The following is a 21221-nucleotide window of genomic DNA, read 5'->3' as shown; positions in this document are numbered from 1 at the left end:
ATTGTGGCAGGTGCTTTGCCCTTATTCTTGAAGTTCGGGGCCTTGTGAGCGAGGTTTGGGCGCTTCTGGGCTTTGTTTCCTCCCTTGGATGGGCCTTGGCTCTGTTGACCTTGGTGGGATGGCTTCTGGCCGCCCTTACCACGCCTCTTTTGGCGTTTTGGGTGCTGATTAGTGCTATAATGTGCTTCAGGCACAGCAGTAGCCCCAGTAGGTCGAGCTTGATGATTCTTCATCAACAGCTGGTTCTGCTTTTCAGCAAGAAGTAAAACAGAGATCAAATCCGAGAACTTAGTGAACTTCTGAGCTCTATATTGTTGCTGCAGGACAATATTAGAAGCAGAGAAGGTCGAGTAGGTCTTCTCCAGGAGATCCTCTTCAGTCAAAGTTTCATTGCAAAACTTGAGAAGTGATCAGATTCGACAAACTTCAGAATTATATTCATTCACAGACTTAAAGTCTTGGAAGCGCAAGTGCTGCCAGTCGTGTCTTGCTTCAGGCAAGAATATGTCCTTTTGGTGATCGAAACGATCAGCCAAAGCGACCCATAATGCACGTGGATCCTCCTCAGCAAGGTACTCAGTTTGTAGAGCGTCATGGATATGTCTTCGGATGAAGATCATAGCAGTGGCTTTTTCAGCCTCGCCAACAGGTTTATCTGTTGCTTCTTCAATAGCAGGACGCAAGTTCTTTGCAGTGAGGTGGAGCTTCACATCTTGAACCCACTTGAGGTAGTTCCTTCCAGAAACCTCCAAAGCGGTGAAGTCGAGTTTGTTCAAGTTCGACATGTTCCTATCACAAAATAGATGGACAAGATGTGGTTAGTGTAATGGAGAAAAAATCAATCCATTCACATAGGAGTAGAACATACAGGTTCTAATAGACATGTATTGGTTTAATTTTGCATGAAAAACTTCGGGTTTTCATGGGTGATATGTTTAAGTGAAAACTTCGGGTTTTCTAACAAGGCATGTGTATAAGAAACTTCGGGTTTCAAAGTAATTATGAACTTCAAGTTCATATATTCCTGCAGGCAAACACAAATATATATGCAAACAAATATGCAAAGAATATATGCAGAAATATTGTATAATGATAAGTGAATTAATTTATTTTTGGTCTTCAGGGCCAAATTAAAATGTGGGTGAAAATATAAAAACCCATATTATTTTAAAAAAATTAAATAATAAAATCTCGGGGCCTAAAAATATAGGTCGAGGACCCCCGGGTGTAGGCTGCAGGCCCACGGGGTGAGAAGGGAATGGGCTGCTGTGTGCAGCCCTAAAAAAAATTTCTCTTTTTTTTTCGGTATGGGCCGCTGCAGGCGAGCCCAGGAAAATAAAAAAACAAATTGTTTTCTTTATGGGCTGGGCCGCTGCAAGCGAGCCCAGCAAAAAAAATTGTTTTTTTTTCTTTTGTTACACGGGCCGAGAGGCTGGAGCCCAATAGGGTTCGGGTTGGAAGTATCAGACACCCCAGCAACGCTGGGTGTGCTTGGCCGAGGAAGAAGGCCGGAAAAACTAGGACGGCGCCACTGCAGGTGGTTGTCCTTGGTGTGTGCAAACCATGGTTCGTTGGAGAACCAAGTATCCATCGACAGAGATGAAATCTCGACGTGATATAAAAACCCTAAAAATTGAAATCGAATTTTCAAAAAAAAATTCAACGAGATTCTGTTGAATCTCGGTTCAATTGTTGACATGGGACGACTTCATGTCGTCGTCGACGTGAACAAAACGTTCATGGGGATGGCTGCAGGCCATCTAGTGGTCGATATGGACAAGGACACCGTGATGGTGTTGGGGTTATGTGGGTTTTTTTTCCGGAGCCTCTGCTCCGTGGGTTTTTTTTATGGGGAAGAAGAGGGCTGCAAGCTCTTCTGCTTGGCGTGGAGACCCCATCCGCAGGATGGTGGTCACGGGTTCGAAAGAACTCATATCCCAATCGCAAAAAAAATGTTTTTTGTTTTTGTTTTTTTTTTTTTCAATTCAATTATATTATATGCATGTATAATTTTAATGAATCACATATTTACGTTGATGCATATGCAAATAATAGTTTCAATGCATGTACATATGTAGGATTCAATTCATGACAAATATCAAATTCACATAATTGTAGCAATTTTGATTATGAAGCATACACAATTTACGTAGAATCTAAAATACGTAAAACGTAAAGTTGGGTCATGCATCATGGTGAATGTTCATGCTATCAGGGCTTGCAAAATATCGAGTTAAAAGCCGTTGTTTGGAAAGAACCTGATTGCGTGATGATATGGATGAACTGGTTTGATGCAGAAAAAAAATCTCCAACGTCAGATTCCTAAGCGCAGCGGTAGGAGCGTGCTGATAACGTGTTGTGGTCTATTTTATCTGACAGAGAGAGTAGGGCCGGCGGCAGAGGGAGAGAGGAGAGAGATATGTGTTTGTAGAATTGTAGGGGAATGTGTGTGTTGTTATCCCTCCTACATTGTGCCTTTATTTATAGTAGTAAAGGGAGATAAGATATTCCTTCTCCTCCAAGTAATACAAGTTGTAATAGGAAAGGATAACTAGAATCAAATCTTATCTAGGATTTACACAATCATACTTAAACTAGGAATGTTTACAACAGCATGTTTATTCTTTTAGTTTTCAAAACTTTGTTTACTAGTCTTCCTAGCATTACTCTATCAATGTAATGTCCAGGACTCGTGTAGTAAAAAGAACTGTTTCGTTCATAAAAATCGACCTCAAACCTATGATATGATATGATGATCCTAAAGACCAAATATCACAAGCAAGTTCTTATGGGTCAATATATATATTCTGTATCAAGTGTGTAACTAAAATCCCTTCTGCTTAACTAATGTAACATCCCACATCACCTAGGGGAGTGATCCTTAAATGTATATTCCCATCCCTACCTAGCACGAGGCCTTTTGGGAGCTCACTGGCTTCGGGTTCCATCGGAACTCCGAAGTTAAGCGAGAAGGTGGCCAGAGCACTTCCATGATGGATGACCCACTAGGAAGGTGCTCGTGAGTTTCCAGAAACAAACCGTAAGGGCGTAGTCGAAACCCAAAGATGACAATATCGTGCTACGGTGGTGGAACGAGCCTGGGATATGGTGGACCCGGGCCGGGATGTGACAAATGGTATCAAAACCTAACCCTGGCCGCGTGTGTGTCGACGAGGACGTCGGGCCCCTAAGAGGGTGGATTGTAACATCACACATCGCCCAGGGGAGTGATCCTTAAATGTATATTCCCATCCCTACTTAGCACGAGGCTTTTTGGGAGCTCACTGGCTTCGGGTTCTGTAGGAACTCTGAAGTTAAGCGAGAAGGAGGCTAGAGCACTCCCAGGATGGGTGACCCACTGGGAAGTTGCTCGTGAGTTCCCAGAAACAAAACCGTGAGGGCGTGGTTGGTGCCCAAAGCGGACAATATTGTGCTACGGTGGTGGAGCGGGCCTGGGAAGTGATCCGCCCCAGGTCGGGATGTGACAATTTGGTATCAGAGCCAATCCCTGACCGGAAGTGTGCTGACGAGGACGTCGGGCCCCTAAGAGGGATGGATTGTGACATCCCACATCATCCATGGGAGTGATCCTTATGGTACCGTTTGGTACACAGACGGAATGGAACGGGACTGGACGGGACGGAACAAAGATTTCGTGTCATGTTTGGAACTAGCAAGATGGAACAGAACGGAACGAGATTAAATGACTAACTTACCATTTTTATTTGACTTTCCCTCTCTCTCTCGTTTCTCTGCTTTCTCTTCTTCCATACGTTTCATGTTCTTCGCATGCCCAGATTGATCCCAGTAAAAATCAATCTTAGTAAATCAAACCCATACTTTCTCTTCATTTCATTTTCTTTCTCTTCAATTCAAACCCATAATTCTCTCTTTTTTTTAATTTCTTTCTCTTCAAACCAGACACAGAAAAATCCCAAATTATTATTTTAGGGAAAAACTAATGAAATCTCAAAAGTTCATATTCAAACAACCACTTTTACTATAAAACTTACAAAATTAAACTAAAAAAGGTGAAACAGATCTGCATGACACAAACCGCAATCATCAGCACAAAAAAACCACCCATAAAAAGTCAAGAAAATCATCAACAAACAATGAACATCGCCAGAGGCAGTTTGGAAAAACTCACCGGATCGCGATTGGTATCGCCTCGACGAGGAGGTCGAGAAGAGACTGCTCCACAAATTATCAGAGTCCATTTTCTATGCAGTACAAAATCAAATCACGGCGACTAAGTTTCAATTTACAGAGGCTTCGTTGGAGCGTCGGAGAAGAAGGTTGAGCGCGGTGGTGACGGCGTCGGAGAAGAAGGTAGAACGCGAAGGGACTGAACCGGCGGCCATGGTTTGGGTTCAAATGGGTTTGTTGGGATCGAATTCGAAGAGAGGGAGGCTACGGGAGAGAGAGGAAAGGTAGACAGTGGAATTAATGAAAAAGATGAGGGGTATTGTTGTCCAAAAAATTATAAATTTGTGTTCCACGGGATGGAACAACCCGTTCCAAGGGGGTATGTGGAACCAAAATTTAACCCATTTTCATTCCGTGGGACAGGCATTCCACACAATTTAAGCGCACCAAACGTGGGACGGAACGCGTCCGTCCCACGTACCAAACACACCCTATATGTATATTCTCATCCCTACCTAGCACGAGGCCTTTTGGGAGCTCAATGACTTCGGGTTCCATCGGAACTCCGAAGTTAAGCGAGAAGGTGGCCAGAGCATTCCCATGATGGGTGACCTACTGGAAAGTTGCTCGTGAGTTCCCAGAAACAAAACCGTGAGGGCGTAGTCAGAGCCCAAAGCGGACAATATCGTGCTACGGTGGTGGAACGAGCCCGGGATATGGTGGACCCGGGCTAGGTAGGAATGAGAATATACATTTAAGGATCACTCCCCTGGACGATGTGGGATGTCACAACTCACAACTAACCTATTAATTACGGAATATGGCAATTATGATGCTTTTGTTTATCTTCATCTGCATGCTTAGCTTGCTCGGCTGCCCGGGCACTACTACTATTACCGCAAAAGCTTTTGATCAGATCACCCGTGGTACGTGCGTAAGCCAAGTCGGGGGCAGCAATGGGGACGCGGAGTTCAGATTCAATCTCAACAACCTGCTCTCCACTACCCTTTCCTCCAATGCCGACCATGGCTATCACAATGCCACCTACGTAGGCACAAACTCAGCTGAAAAAGTCTACGTCTCCTTCCTCTGTCGCGGTGATGTCACCTCAGACATTTGTAAAGAATGTGTGGACACCGCAACCACCTTCGCCTTTCAAAATTGCCCCCATGCAACAGATGCTGTACTATGGTTCGACAAATGCTTGTATCGAATCTCCAATGACTATGCATGGATACATCCCATGGCGAACAACTCACGTAGAGACTACGTCAAAGTTTTGACGGGGAAGAATGTGATAACCAAACCCATCAGCCGCTATAATCGGTTGCCCGCAGCTACTATGAATAAATTAGTCACTGAGGCTGCCAAAGCTGACAGATTGTTCACTACCAAAGAAGCCCAAGTTAAAGGGTCAAATATGACGCTGTACAGCCTTGCGCAGTGCACGCCCGCAGCTGATTGCAATCGGTGTCTTCGAGCGGCCGTAGCAGATATAGTTTCAAGGGAAGACCAGTTAGAGGGATTTTTTCTATATCAGAATTGTAATATTAGGTACCAACTTTCCCCGTTCTTCAAAAAATTAAGGACTGTAGCAGCTGGATCAAGGAGCAAACTGATCTTGTACATTGTTGCCGTTGTTCTTGCCCTTATTGTCTGTGCCTGTGTGGTGCATGTAGCTTTGGGGGCCTACGACATTGTAAGAAGAAGAGAATTGGAGACGCACGTTAATACTGCCAGACAACAAGAAAAATGGTAAAGCTGCACACAATTTATAAAGATTAACTATATATATATATATGTGCACCCATGAAGACGTACATTAATCCAATTGTTTATGTGCAACTGATTGTTATTAATTAATCTACTCGGATATATTGAACTCTTGCATTTTAACTTGCGACTATCCAAATTGCGACAAGCAATTTTTCTGAAGATAACAAGTTAGGTGAAGGCGGATTCGGGGAAGTTTTCCAGGTACATATGATGACACGATAATATACAGTAAGAAAAAATATAAGGTGCTTGATTAAGTTCATATAGTTACTTCTCGAGAAAATTTATTTCATACTCTCATGGAAATGATTGGAAATAGTACTATATTCTCAGGGAACATTAGGTAACGGGACAGAAATAGCGGTAAAAAAACTGTCAAAAAGCTCCAAACAAGGTGTAAAAGAATTTAAGAATGAGGTAGCACTAGTTGCCAAGCTTCAACACAGAAATCTGGTGCGGCAGCTAGGCTTTTGCTTGGAAGGAGAAGAAGCCATAGTTGTGTATGAATACGTGCCTAAAAAAAGTCTTGATCATTTTCTATTGGGTAAATGACAAAAAACTATCTCAACTATTGATGTCACAACACTTTCATACATCATCTTTTAAAATTGACAATGTCATACCCTATCTTACGAATTTGTGCCAATGTCAGACCTCTGTCAGTTTTTCTATTAATTTCTCCGTTAAGTACTGATGTGGCTAGAGATGGAACCCATTTTTTTATTAAAAAATTAATTAAATATGAAAAAATTATAAACAAAAACAAAAACAAAAAACAAAAAACCAAAAAAAACCCATCAACTCGTGTCCCCCTTCCCCAGATCCCCTTTTCTCTCACCCAACCCTATCTCTCTCTTCTCTCTCCCTGCAACATGCATCCCTAAAATCCCAAAACCCAAAAACCCTTCCCACTCGACCGGTAATGCTCCATCCTAACTTGCCCCTTTTGCAGGCCAGAGCACACCAGCACCAGCGACCCCGCCACTTATGACACCATGCACAGCCCCTTGGGGTTTACAATCGTCTCAACGAAATAGCATCTTGACAACGCCGATTCCGCCCCCATTGTCGAAGTCGCGACAGAAGAGCTCACGGAACGGGTAGCGGTTATAGATCCGGAACCAGTGGTCTGTCCCCATGGTGAAGCAGGCTTGGTCTTAGTTAAAGCAGACGTGGAAGAGCGCCAGAGGGGCAGACTCCAGGGGCGAAGAGGAGAAGGGAATGTCGTTGTGGAGGTTATGGCTAGAGTTAGGGTTTGGGGGCAATTGAGGGTCGTGGTTGTCATTGCTGGAGTCAACGAAAGATGTAGGGTTGTCATTGGTAGGATCGAAAAGGAAGGTTGGGGAAGGGACGGGTGGGAAGGGTTTCTGGGTTTTGGGATTTTAGGGATGCAAGTTGCAGGGAGAGAGAAGAGAAAGAGGTGAGAGAGAGAGAGAGAGGGGGGGTTGGGTGGGAGAGAAGGGGATCTGGGGAGGGGGACACGGGTTGATGGGTTTTTTTTGGTATTTTGTTTTTTGTTTTTTTTAATTTTTTAATATTTAATTAATTTTTTAAAATATTTAATTAATTTTTTAATAAAAAATGGGTTCCGTCTCTAGCCACGTCAACACTTAATGGAGAAATTAACAGAACAACTAACAGAGGTCTGACATTGGCACAAATTCGTAAGATGAGGTGTGGCATTGTCAAATTGTCAATTTTAAAAGATGGGGTATGCAAATGTCGTGACACCAATAGTTGATGTAGTTTTTTGTAATTTACCCTTTTCTATTTGGTATATCTCTTGAGTAGCACATTTTTTATAAGTTTATTAATGGTCAATATGATTCCATGTACCTTATGACTTTAATGTGGTTCTCCTTGTGTATGGTGAATGTGGCTATAAGAACACAAACGACGTGAAAAACTGGATTGGTCAAGACGTCGCGTGATAATTGATGGAATTGCTCAGGGAGTTCTATATCTCCATGAAGATTCAAGGCTTAGAGTTATACATCGTGATTTGAAAGCTAGCAATATTCTTTTAGATGATGATATGAATCTAATAATATCAGATTTTGGAATGGCAAAAGTGTTTGGAGTTGATGATCAAACTCACAGAAACACAAGCAGAATTGTCGGCACTAAGTTTTAGCTTATAATTGTTACTAGAAAATGTATTGTATTTATAGTAGTTAATCAACTAATGATATATGTGGTATTGTATCAAGTGGCTATATGGCTCCATAGTATACTACGAAGGGATTGTATTCCACACAATCCGATATCTTTCGCTTTGGGGTACTCTTGCTTGAGATCCTAACAGGGAGAAGGAACTTTTTGGGCTTTCATGTCACAAATTGTGCACCAACTCTTGTAGGATATGTAAGTATTCACTTAGGGGTGTGATATCCACACACCCATTTTTACTTCTCTCACACCTTTTTGGTTTTCAGCCGTCGGATAAGATGAATTAAAGAAGATCAACAGACATAAATTAACAAGGGGTATGTGAGAAGTTAAAGAGGTGTGTGGATAACACACCCCTTCACTTAACTGTGTTTTAGAATCAATTGTACAAAATTTTGATCCTCCAACTAATTATAAACCTGATTCTATACATATTTTTGAAAGGTATCAATTGCAGGCTTGGGAATTATGGAACGAAGGGAAAGGGTTGGAGTTGATGGATCCATTATTGAAAGACTCATGTAATACCAATGAGTTCTTGAGATGCATCCATGTCAGATTATTGTGTGTTCAAGAGGATGCAAACAAAAGACAACCATGTCGTCGGTTGTTCTAATGTTAAAGGTGAAGCTATCAGTCTTCTCAAAACCTGATCAACCTGCGTTCTTTACGGGAAGACCTACAACTAATCACAATGATGATCAAGTATGTGCTCCTAGTTGCTCTGCCAATGGATTGACCATTTCTGATTTTGGGCCTCGATGGGATATTTTCGGCCAGTAAATTCCTCATGGGCCTTACCGGTAGGCCGAAAAAAATAATATGAACATGAATTTAAAAATTGCGAGCGTGCCACTAATAATTAGACATGATTTGAATAATAGTGGGTGCGCATAATTGACTTCTTATTAAGAGATTGTGCTATTGAATGAGAGAGCAAATTAGACAAAAAACAGATCTCTAGTTTCCAAAGAGAAATCTCTTTGTTTCATTGACAATGATTGTACAAATTAAGCTTAAGCAGAGTACATATATAGGGTTTGCTATGTACTGCCTCGGATTCCACAAAAAAAAAATTGGTTTAACATATGAACAGTAACTTTTGTGAGGATTAGGAGAAATGTCCCACATTGAAAATTTATCAAACTTGATATGTGCTTACAAAGAATTAAGTGACTTCATATATTGCTAGTATAATATTTTTTTTTTCATATATTGCTAGTATAATAGCTTGTGTCACGGATTCAATAAAATAAAATCTGACACACGAATTATGAAATTTGATTAGTTAGATCGATCCTAGTGATTGGGTTTGGAAAAAGTAGTTACCACGGATTGGAGACAAAGGAAAAATGGATTTATGGGGGACAGGTCAAATTTGGTTCTGATTTTATGATGGAATCACTTGTGATTCTATTCGCACTGACCGCCGACATTATTGATTAATCGCTCTGCGATAGCCAATAGCACGTACTCTGCGATGTATATCCACACCAGCTGAAGCGAGACGTGTGGTACTTTTGACTTTGTTGTTCCCCTTGCTTGGAGTGTATGTATTTCTCATGAATCACACAGTATGCTTGAGTCTGGGGTCAACGGCCACGCGTTGTCATCAAGTCATGCTTTGCCATTGCATTGCATGCCATCGAATTCCCTGAAATAATCATTACTTGTTAAGCTTAGGAATATACTACCAACATTAATCCTAAATCCTCATTAAGGGGAAGGGTGGAGAGATGATGAGGAATACGTCTACTATCCTCTTTTTGTTTCTCATGAGTTTGATCACCAGTAGTGAAGAATTCGTTGCTTCGTCCATTAATGCCCATGCACTATCAATTTAAACCCCGCCAAACTACTCTAATCCGGTTTCTAATAACTTACCACTTAGTTGTATCTATTAAGGGTACAAATGTAATACAGTTAGTAATATAGTTAGATAGTTAGTATTTGGTTAAAGTAGTTAGGATTTCTATATAAACAGTATGTGTAATCTTCATTTGATTAGTTAATACAAATCCTATTTCTCTCTCTAAACTCTCTCACTCTAGAATCTCTCTTGGTTCTCTCTATCTTCTTCCTCTTCCTCTGTATCAATCCTTCATCTTTTACAATGTAGTCAACATGGTATCAGAGCCACCAGGCTCACGCCATGGATTCTGGTGGTTCCACTTCCCATTATTTTACATATGTTTCTCGCTTAGTTTCTTTCCAGATTTTCATTAGATATTAGGATAAGTTTCTGGGTGCTTCCACGATCATTCTTTTACCTCTGGGTTGATTTGTTTCTTGGTCGATTTCTTTCCGATCAAATTCATGAGTCTTCCCGTTCCCTATCGAAAGTTAGAGGAAAAAAAAATCAGAGCAAATGCAGAGAGTCGCATCTCCACCACCGCAATCGGTTGAGTCACATTTCTACATTGTCTTTAACATGCTCGCCAGCGATGAGCATCGTGGCTTAAGGGACCAAACTACAAAGCTTTTTTATCTTGCACAAAATCAAGAGAACGAAGAAGCCATCTTTCAGTTAGTCAACTTTGGATTATGTATGTGCTATTTTTCAGTTAGTCCAGCAATTTCTCCCCCAGTTGCGTTTGCTGATGGCGGCGACGAGCATCGCGGCTTGATAGCGTATGCTTGGTTCTTGATTTACACTCTGTTTTCGCTTCTTGTGATATTTTAGTGGAATTGGCTATGAAACAATTTGGGTATTGCAAATTTTTTGGTGGTTGTTTGTTCAAGATTGCAAATCTTTGGAGCTCTTCAGGTTATGATTATGTGCACTCCAACTGTTTGAAGGAATGAGTTAGTGAATTCTTTGATCTCTACTTTGTTCTCTAGTATGGAAGAAAGATCAGACATGGGTGCAGTCCAGGTGTTTGTCGAAATGCCCAACTCAAAAGTTTCATGTGAAGGTTATGTTTTCAGTCCTTTTCTCCAAATTCTTGAACAATTAGAATGAATATGTTTTGGGTTTTTGGTGGTTGTTAACGGTTTCGTGAGCAGCTGGTATGCCTATCTCGACATCAGGTTCATCAGTTTCACAAATCATCTTGAAAAAAATAAAAATAAAAAAAATTGTGCGGTTGTTTATAATGAGGATGCTTCCGATGATTCTTTACATATCGAAGTTGATCGTTCCAATGCTTTAGTGGAGATTAGTACCACATCAGCAATCCTCTTTGTTGTGCTTGTTTCATGCTTCTTGATTATGTTTTACAAACTCATGTCATTCTGGTTTGTGGACATTCTGGTGGTTTTGTTTTGCATTGGCGGGATAAAGGGCATGCAGACTTGCTTGGTGACTTTGCTATCATGCATTTGTTGTTTTGTGGGCAGTGTATCGCTGCATTTCATTTGCTTCGATTGGTCAAGATATCCTTGGTATTGCACTGATAATCACAGTTCTTCAGCCTATAATTTTAGAGTCTAACCAACTCAGTTGTTAGCATGAATCTACAGTAAGTCCGGTTATACGATGAAGTTTGCAGAAGTTGTAAACGGTAAATCCCACGAAGGGTAATTCCGTTATGTGAATAGGTAAATCCCACGAAGGGTAGAAGAAGTTGTTAACGGTAAATCCCACGAAGGGTAATCCGGTGTTTTGAGTAGGTAAATCCCACGAAGGGTAATCCTACATTGATGTTGATTTTCTGTTGTTGAAATTGTGAAGGCCGATGCCATTGTTCAAAGAAGTTGTTTTTGGTAAAATCCACAAAGGGCGATCCCGTGGTACTATAGTTAAGGCCGATGCCACACTATAGTTTGTTAATTTTCAGTTTTTTGTAAATGTTAAAGGCCGAAGCCAATGTTGAATGAGATTGTTGACGGTAAATCCCACGAAGGGTAATCCCGTAAGAAGTTGTTATATCGGCATGAGGGTGTGCTACGACTCCTTTATGGAAGGCTATTCTTGTGTGAAGCTCCAGTATCTCATTTCGTTGATATGCTGTGATCAGTTAGAGGCAGTATGGTTTTGTGTTCCCAGACACTACAGAGAAGATATGTTGTTCATTCCGCTGTTTGTTTAAAGGATTTTGAAAGATACCTATGGGTTGGTGAATCAGGACAAGTCAGCAAGGTCTTTAAACGAAAGCATACTGTATTGGATAATCTGTAATGTAGGTGCTACGAACTCATTGGGAAACTGCTGAACCTTCTCAGTAACACGATCTTCTGATAGCAAAGCCTCTTCATAAGTCAAATTAGTTTTTCCAGAGACTTTGCACATCCAAATTCTCTGGCGATACAAGTTTATCTGGTTTAGATATTCATTGTAGTCTCGAAATATCTCTTTTGTAGTTCGAACTTGGTATACAAGCTCATGAGACTCCAAATCATTAGGCAGTTCAGCCAGCCAAGGGAAACGGCTTTCTTTTCAATAGAGGCATTCTTATTACTCAGTGCTGATGCAATGCCAAGGCGCACAAACTTGCTTATGGTTAATTCAGTTCAATGGAGACCTTGACCCAACTGAACGTACGAAGCAGAGAATGGGAGAAGATATTGTTGTTGTGCGTTCATGGGATACACTTCCCTTGTCAAAGCTTCTGTCCTCTGTTTCTACAAGTTGCTACTGCTCATTGGAAGTATTTTGAACTTTCTGTCCTCTGTGTTCTGTTTTCTGGTTTCATAACAGTGATTGCAGTTGGTCTTCCAATCTCAAACTGGGTTACCCCAGTTGAGATTGAGGGGGAGTATTAAGGGTACAAATGTAATACAGTTAGTAATATAGTTAGGTAGTTAGTATTTGGTTAAAGTAGTTAGGATTTCTATATAAACAGTATGTGTAATCTTCATTTGATTAGTTAATACAAATCCTATTTCTCTCTCTAAACTCTCTCACTCTAGAATCTCTCTTGGTTCTCTCTATCTTCTTCCTCTTCCTCTGTATCAATCCTTCATCTTTTACAATGTAGTCAACAGTATCATTCTTTGTATCATTATTAAATTGTTATTTTACGTATATTTTATACATCTCCTACGTATTACTTAGTCATGATGTTATATTAAATTGTTAGATTTAATGGATAAATGGGAAAAATCCCGAGGAGTTATTTGAGATGGGCTGCGTGGGCTTCATGAAACCCAAAGAGTCAAAGAGAAGTCAGTCCAATTATGGGCCAGTACAAATTAATTATATTTCCTTACCTTATTGGCATGTACGGTGATGATTATAAAAACAGAAAACTAATGAAAGTGGATTGAAAACTTTGAGTTTTAACGATAAGAAAAAAATAAAGGGTATAGTGAATAGTATCAAGGTTGACTTTTTAATGTAAAAATGTGATTTTTCGTTAAAGTGAATAGTTTTGGGAACTTTTTGTTAAAGTTTCTTTATAAAAACTTATGCTTATATGTTTCTGACAAGCATTGGTTCTGGATGGTGGTTTTAGAAGAGGAATAAGAAAAGGCAAAAGGGGTAGCATATATAAGTGAACTCACGGCATAAATCGACCATGCCTCCCAGCGCCGCAAAGAGGATCTTGCAGATTTCCGAGTGATACACACGCACAGAATTGGAGTTTCAAGATTTTTTTCATGTCTTGGAATTCAACCATGTTTTTCCTTAGTTCGATTATGAACTAAGTCCTTTTGCTAGTGTTAGGTGGTACTCTTATTCAAGGTTGGTCCTGAAATTTTGGGGGCCATGTGTGAGACTTTAACAAAAGCCCTTAAATTGTATAGAATTTTCATTGCTATGTATTCTTTTACATTTTAATTTTTATGATTATGTATGAATTGAGATGAAAAAAAAAACAAATTTAGATGTGGTGGACCGGTGGTTAGGTACTTATTTGCATTCTGGTGGTTAGGTACAAAAAACCTCAAGGACAAGTTTTCTTTGAGAATATGAGAAAGATGTGGAGGCATGTCTTGAAGAAAACAATTTGAAAACCACTATTATGTTTTGGAATAATAAAATATGTGTATTTTTTTTTTTAACAATCGATATCATCTACACTAAAGGATGTATATTTTAATTGTGACAGTCCGTCCCGAAATATTTATTTTCGACGGTGTGAAATTTCTTAAATGCCTTGGACGTTATGAGTTGTGTTGTGTGGTTTAGACTTGGACCAATCCTTTTTATTCCTAAGTATTTGGAACTAAAGGAAATTGTTTGTGTTGTTTGGTAGCCAACTAGGACCACACATCCATACAACACACAAACACAACTCGTTGACCCTCCCTCTTTCGGATTTCTGCCATCATCTGTACCATTGTTCAGACCATCTTCGAACCAACCTGTGTCTTCACGGATCGACGTTAAAAAGGTAATATTCTTGTTCCCTACAAGCTCCTGAGTCCGTTCGTACAATTTTTAGGACTTGAAAACTTCGAAAACTCGAGAAACCGATATCCCAGTTTTGAGGTACTATTTATGTGGTCGTAATTATGGATGTTTCAGGAGATTTTAAGCTTGTAGGAAGCTTTAGAATGTCCTTACGAATCTCGGAGAAGAAAAACCAAGTAATTTGGACGTCGGGAAGTTGAGTTTGACGAGTTGTAAGTTTTGGCCGAATTATCGAGTTTTCTCCGTTGAGATTCAGTGGATTTCAAGCCTTGAAATTGGTAAGGTTTTGTTCTTCTAGTTACAAGCTTCAATTTGGGATAAATTTGAGGTAATTTGGTTAAGAAATGACTGAGATATCAAGGTTTTTCTAATTTCTAGTTTTCCAGCGACGGCAATGGTAATCGGAGTCGAAGGAAGAAGACGAGCGAATATTCCCTTAAAGTTGACGGAATATTCTAACGGCGTCAGGTTAGTTTTAACGGTATATGCTATTAATTAACGGAATATTTCCTAACGCCGTTATGGTTACCGTCAGTGTGCCTAGCACGTGCCCGCGCGTGGGTGGCACGTCTGGCCGTGCCTTGGCAGGTGCGTGGGTGGTCGAAAAGTTTTTCTAAAAATATGGAGATGTTTGTGAGGTTATGTAGATCACGTTGGTATATTCAAACATCTCATTTGAGCAATGTATGAGAAGTTATTAACTAGTTTTGTTTATGTGCTTTAAATAACATTTATTCAGTTATTTCGCATATAGGTGAGACTTATCCCGATGATAGCGCAGTCAAGGGAGACTCCGGGGCTATGACCCTTTGACATACCAATGAGTGGGCTTTTAGTTTTCAATATATATTTATGTACTTGATATTTTCTCAGAAAATGTGTTTAAATAAAAGTAAGCTTTGAAATGCCATGCATATAAATTATATTCAGCATATGAATTAGTATATGATGCATAATGCAAATTGGTGCTGTGGACACTCAGGTAAGTACCAGGTGAGTTATGTTTTGTTATATGAGATATTGATAATGTGAGACGAGATTGAGAGCTCATAAACCTACATCATGGGTGATTGTGATTTAGCCAAAGATATGGCACAAGCCTGTATATAATGTCATCTCCCGCACCATATGCTCACATTGGATCCAATTTAGGTGCACAGTCTTGTCGTACAGACCATTATAGGTGGTTCCGACTTGTAGGTGACTAGCGATTTATCGCACAGCTATCATGAGAGCGTAGCATTGAGCATAACTATACACCCAGATTTGTCGTACAAACCTTTACAGTGGTTCCGACTCGTGTGCAGTGTAATGCCGTATAGGTCACTTGTGGTGACTCCGGCTAGATTGACTAATGAGCTATGAATTCAGCCGTACAGACCTTTGCAGGGGTACCAGCTAATATGTTATTTTCCATGAATTTATTTTCAACTGAGTTATGAATATGGATATGTGAAGCATGAATTGAAATATATATATATATATATATATATATATATATATTCCACTTCTGGGAAAATTATACATGTTTTACGACTAAGGGTTAAAGCATTTGATAAATGATATGGTTTTGAAAAACTTTGTTTTTTCCCACTCACACTTTCTGTTTTGCGCCCCTCTAGGTTTTAGGTAAGCTTGTTCGTTGGTGACTCACGAGAATTGATTGGAGGTTCTGACAGACTATCACAAATGTAAGGCATCTTTGGGTGTCGTCTAATTAGTACTTGTTTTCTGGACTAAACTTAAGTTACTTACGCCCTGATTGTGTATTAACGCATATTCTAGCACTTATCTTAGTTAGTACTCTTATGAGTTGGTTTTTATTTATTCGTATTCTCTATTATCATTATTGCTTCTGCATTGTGCACATGACTACGTCACTCTCATGTGACGGCCAGCATGCCCTGATCCTGGTCGGGGTGTGTCATTAATTACTTAGGAATTTGTTAAGTTAATTTCGGAGTTGTAAGGGTGTCACGGAAACTTAAGGTCTATTAATTTGTAAATGGTTATAAATTTTGTACTAGAAAGCCTTGAATGCATTAAAATATATTTGTTTTGTACAATTGAGGTGAGTAGAGAGATTTTTTAATGTGACCGGAACACGGAGGGGTACACCACATGTTACTATATAATTGGGGATATGTGTGTTAAAAAGTTAATAACTTAAAAAATAAAATTTCACATCACTTATATAAAAACACATGGCGTACTTCCTGTATTCCAATTACAATGAAAAATTTATCAAGGTGAATGTTTCCTCCTTAGAAAAATCAAGCGTTTTAGCTTGATTGTTTAAGTGAATCAACGATTAGCAACATTGAAAAAACTCCGTTGCCCCTGGTTGAGCTATTCCCAGACTATCTATCCTTGTCTCATCGATGCCCTTGGTTCGTCCAGCGTTAGCCACATAAAAGGCTACTATGGGCTAAAGCCCATGTAGCTTTCGGTGAAAAATAAAATTTTACATATAATTTTCATTATCTTGCAAACGTAGTCCATCTTATATTTAGCTACTATTCTTAATTCTCTCAATTTAATTAAATAAATTATTTAGTACAGTTTACAAAAATCTCTCTTTTTTACATCTTTTTTTCGGTGTTCTAAAAATTGGCATAGGTGCTGGACGGCGGAGCTCCGACCCAATTTAGACCAAAACGTTCGTTTAGGCGGGGAGAACTTAGGTGGGCTGGGCGGCGCTAGGTGGCAGTCTAGGCGGTTTGAATCTCGCTGCAAATCCAAAACTCGCTATAATTTTTGCAATGGATCTACAACTCCCAATCTCGTATGTAGCAGCAGAGCTAGGTGAATTTCTACAACTTGTCTCTGTGAAGATGAGGGAAGAGAGAGTGCCGAGGGAGAGAGAGAGAGCATCTTTTGGAAATCGGTAGTCGTCCGGTTTGTTCAATTGTGACCTTACCAATCTCTAGACGATCTGATTCTCTCTGTGTCTTTGGTTGTGTTTTGAATCTTTGATAAAAAAAATGGGGTCGGGCTTCCAGAGAAGTTTGTTTTCCCTATCATTTCAATATGTGGTGGCACAAGTTGATTTTGAGATCCAATTTTGAGGTTCTGAAGGGGTGAAAGGGTGAAGAAAAAGAAACGAAGAGGTATAGGTATAGGTTATTCAAGGGTGAAGAAGAAGAAATTGGGGAGGTGGATTGTTTGCCCTCCAATTTCCATACTCTTCTCATCCCCTCCTGTTTTGTGTGGTCACGGTTAAGCCACATCAACATTTTATATTCCTATTACTTTTTGTTTTATTATTTTTATAAAAAAAATTAATTTAAAGTGTTGACATGATTTAATTGTGATCATATAAATAGGAAGGGATTGAAAGAGTATGAAAATAGGAGGGAATACAATTCACCTCCAACGAAGAGATATAGGTTAATTATGAAATGATGTGATATTCACACACTCCATTTTACTTTTCACACATTTTTTTAATTTTTTGCCTTCGAATCAGATGAATTGAAAAAGATCAATGGATAGAAATTATCAAAGGATGTGTGAGAAGTAAAATAAAGTGTGTGTGGATAACACACCCCAATTATGAATTCCACCTTGGGTGATGTGACAGAGGTGAGGTAGACGGCTACTAAAGGGTCATTCAATGGTGTTAATCATGAAAATCACTCAGGCACCCACTACATGGGCATTATATATTTTTAGAAGTTTGAGATATTATATATATATATAAAGGTTATATAAATTATAAATTATTTAGATAATATTTTGTTTGTTTTTTTTTCTTAGGCAAGCATATTATATATGTACATAAAACATTCACATATATATGTTCTTCTATAAGAAATAACATATTATTAAATAATTATTTACATTTGATATAGTAAATTTAATTAATTCATATAATATATAAGAAATTTACTTAAATTCGCCTAGGCGTCCGCCTAGACCCTACTTAGCCGCCTAGACCCTACTTAGCCACCTAGACCCCGCTTAGCCGCCTAGGCGCCAGGCGCCAACCCGCCACCTAACTAGCACCTAGCGTTTTTTAGAACCTTGCTTTTTTTCCCATCACTTCTTGTACATATATGTTTCAACCTTGGCTTAAAAAAAAAAAATAGCACTCATTTTTTTAGGGGTGTGCTATCCACACACCCGTTTTTACTTTGATCTTCACACACTCCTTGTTAATTTGAACATGCATTTGTTTAGGGGTGTGTGCTATTTACACATCCCTTTTTAATTTCTATTATTTGATCTTCTTCAATTCATCTGATCCGACGTTCAAAAATTAGAAGAATGTGTGAGAAGTTAAAAGAAGTGTGTGGATATCACATTTCTTTGTTTAATAACAAAAAAAATTGGCTCACATTGTGAATTTTTTTTTAAGCTAATTGATATTGTTTAACATACATTGTCAAGTTTCTTTGTTTCAAAGATTCAAATCTTTAGTAAGGGAAGAAACATAAATCATATTTATCTAAGATCAACAAAACAAGTCTTATCAGCAACAAATCAACGGAGGTTCAAATGAGTTAGGGGTGAGGATTGGAGATCATGAAGTACTAAAAGAGCGACCACTTTCACTACCTGATTTATCTTACAAAAGAATGGAGATTTGGATGGAGACCTTAACCATAGAATGCAAGCTGGATGAATGAAGTGGAAGAGTACATCCGACGTGTTGTGTGACCGTCGTATGACACTGAAGCTCAAGGGAAATTAAATTTTATAGGACAACAATAAGGTCAGCAATGCCTTATGACACAGAATGTTGGGCAATGAAGCATTAACACGTACACAAAATGGGTGTAGTGGAGATGATAATGCTTCGTTGGATGTGTGGGCACAAGAGAAATGATAAGATTAGGAATAAGGATATTCGAGATAAAGTAGGAGTAGCCGAAATTAAAGGAAATATGAGAGAAAATCGGTTACGGTGGGTTGCACATGTGAAACAAATGCCTACTGATGCTCCAGTTAGAAGATGCGATTATGAGACAGATGTTCATGGTCGAAGGGGTAAAGAAAGACCTAGAAAGACTTTGGACTAGACTCTAAGAAAAGACTTAGAGTACTTAAATCTAACAGAAGATATGAGCGCAATGACATTCTAGGATTCATACAATTGACTTCACTTAGAAAGACTTTGGAAGAGACTCTAAGAAAAGACTTAGAGTATTTAAATCTAACAGAAGATGTGAACGCAAGGACATTCTAGGATTCATACAACTGACTTCACTTAGTAGAAAAAGACTTTGTTATTGTTATACTATTGTTGAAAATTCATGTTTAATAGTATATTATATGGTAACGTTTTGGCACTTACGTCTCCATCGTATCATATGTTATTATAATTTTATACTTAAATTCTTTCGAAATTTTATACAATTTCTTGGTCAGTTCGTCCTATTCGTTTACGTTTCCTCAACGAATTTGACTGAGATAGTGACATATCTAGTGAGATACTTTTCCACATGGAAAATTAAAGTTGCTTGACTTTAGACTCTTCGACAAAGACTATCTGCCGTGACTTTTCAGATTGCAAAGTTTCAATTATTTTTTCCAACATTGCAATTTTGATTTTTCACCGATATGAATTTGGCAAATAATACGTACGTTGTAGTGTTCGTGGTTATTTTAAAGTACAAACTTGCTTGGGGTAATTGATCGCTTATGATCCCAACAATTTTAAAATCTCTATGTATATTTGATTGTGTATTTGTTTTGATCTCTATAAATAGTTATGACAAACTAAATCATAACTTTCTCTTTTTAATTTTGTTTTATTTTTTATTTTTTATTTTATTTATTTTTATATATAATTTGTAGAGACGGATTAGGCAAGATTAGCTCTTTGTTAACAGTCGTGTGCGAGACACCAACCCTCTCCTGAATGAGAAAGGATTGTTGCCCTTAGAAACCCCCCACCCGTCCCCTCTCTACTATATTTTATTAATAATATGAAGAAGGAAAAAAGAAAAGTAATACAAGCAGGGAAACTAGGCCAATACCCGCTAAAAACAACTCTTGAAGTCAAACCTAACAAGAAGTAGAAAACTGCTCGAAACACGAAAACCCAATCACAAAAAAACAAAGTAAAACCCATCCTAACAAAATTGAAAATTAGGGCGAAGAGAAAGATTATGATGATACGTAGCAATAGCACAAGGAGGACAAGAGTCCCACTAATAAACCTCATGATGGTCCACTCCAAAATTTGCCAAACAGTCAACCACCTGATTCCCTTCACGAAAAATATGAGCAACGCACGACAATTCAACCAACGAACCCTCAAACGTCAGGGAACACGATTATGAGAAGCATAATTGAAAAGAACAGTCAAGGATGTATCACACTCAATCCTAAGGGAACGCTAACCCTTCTCCCAAGCTAAGTTTACTGCATGAATTACAACATGCAATTCAGCCTCAAAAGAGGTAGTCACCCTTAAAGAAGTAGCAAAACACCCTACGCATGAACCAAAATGATCACGAAAGATACTGCCAGTACCAGCCAATCCCGATAATCCACGAGTTGTACTATCATTATTCACTTTGACCTAATGTAGAGAAGGTGTTTTCCATAAAACTTCAATAACACAAGGTGACTTGGCATGATGACCAGACAAACTAATAGCAAGAAGAATACAAAGTTCTTCCACATAATTTTTCATGTTTCCCTTGCTCAGCAAATCAATTTCAACGAGTTGACAATTGATTGAGCGAACAATAGAAGTAATGGAAGGTCAAATATCGTCAAAATGAAGCTTATTACGTGTTGTCCATAAACAATATAATCAGACTCCAATTAAACCCCATTGATCTGAGAGCCATAGCCTTTGCGAATAGGATAAGTG

The 21221-nt window shown here is 38.9% G+C and overlaps 1 pseudogene; it reads left to right on the top strand.

The window, feature by feature from the left end:
* The first annotated feature begins 4969 nt into the window (after positions 1-4969).
* On the top strand, positions 4970-8877 carry LOC103446851 (cysteine-rich receptor-like protein kinase 10; annotated as a pseudogene).
* Positions 8878-21221: the final 12344 nt, after the last annotated feature.

Source organism: Malus domestica, chromosome 10 (genome assembly GCF_042453785.1).
Source record: "Malus domestica chromosome 10, GDT2T_hap1".
NCBI lineage: Eukaryota > Viridiplantae > Streptophyta > Magnoliopsida > Rosales > Rosaceae > Malus > Malus domestica.
This window is presented reverse-complemented; position numbering and strand designations above follow the sequence as displayed.